This window comes from Haliotis rufescens, unplaced genomic scaffold (genome assembly GCF_023055435.1).
Source record: "Haliotis rufescens isolate VD_foot unplaced genomic scaffold, xgHalRufe1.0.p SCAF_2, whole genome shotgun sequence".
NCBI lineage: Eukaryota > Metazoa > Mollusca > Gastropoda > Lepetellida > Haliotidae > Haliotis > Haliotis rufescens.
The window spans coordinates 70,706,694-70,707,755 of NW_025963890.1; positions in this window are offsets into that span (position 1 = coordinate 70,706,694).

Sequence of the window (1,062 nt, forward strand, 5' to 3'; positions counted from 1 at the left end):
CCACGAGCACAGGTAATGGAATTAAAATACCAATCTCACTAAAAGCCGATCTTAGTTTTCAATTCTCGACATTAGCCAATCGGAAAGCCGCTTTCTTGAGCTTTACGGCACTAGTTTCAAACTGGTGACTTCATTTCAGACAGCGCTTGAAAAATATGTTGAGAAAGTTCTCGAGTAAATATTCTGAAACCTGAACAAAATATCATTCTGGAATGTGTAATAAATGGTCGGGTGCCTCACGCTCACTGGGACCCTCGATCCATCGGTAGACATTCGATCCCAATTACGTGGATCTATGCTGATGATGTCAATCACTGGATTGTCTGGTCCAGACTCGATTATTTACAGACCGCCGTCATATAGCTGGAATATTGCTGAGTGCGGCGTTCAACTGGTCATTGGGAACACCCTCTTTGTGAAAGTAGTTCCAGGATGGTCCTGGCAATATGTAGCACTAGGTCGTTACTTTAAAGGTAGTCACCGAGCACCTTTTCCAGGCGCTGCTTAATCCCAGAACGGGCTTAAATAGTTATGCTATTTTTATTGGTTTGTTTGGTGTTTAACCCTGTACTCAGCAATGTTCCAGATGGTGGCCTGTAACTAATCGAGTCTGGACCAGACAATCCTGTGATTGATATCATTGGTACACATGCATCAATCAATTCCACACGATCCCGATGGTCGCCTCTTACGACATGCAAGGGTTACTGAAGGCTAATTCTAACCCGGATCTTCATGGGTGTTATGCTATTTTTGGCGTCACGGAGGTTGTGTAGACATAAATCACAACTGTTAGATGTAACACTTGCAATGTGTGTAGAAAGGGAAATACGCTGGGACGTATTTGATCATGTGATACCTTATAGCAGCTGTGTTCCCTTCTTGCTGATCTGCGTCTTTGTCCATATTTTGGTTTTGATCTTTGAGCGTTCGATAATATTGACCACAACATCTTAGTTGCACGACCGACTTGAGACCACTGTGAGCACCACCTGATCAACCAGTGGGTTGAATCTCATCTTACAATCCGAACTCAGTAGTGGTTGGAGAGACATCATCAAA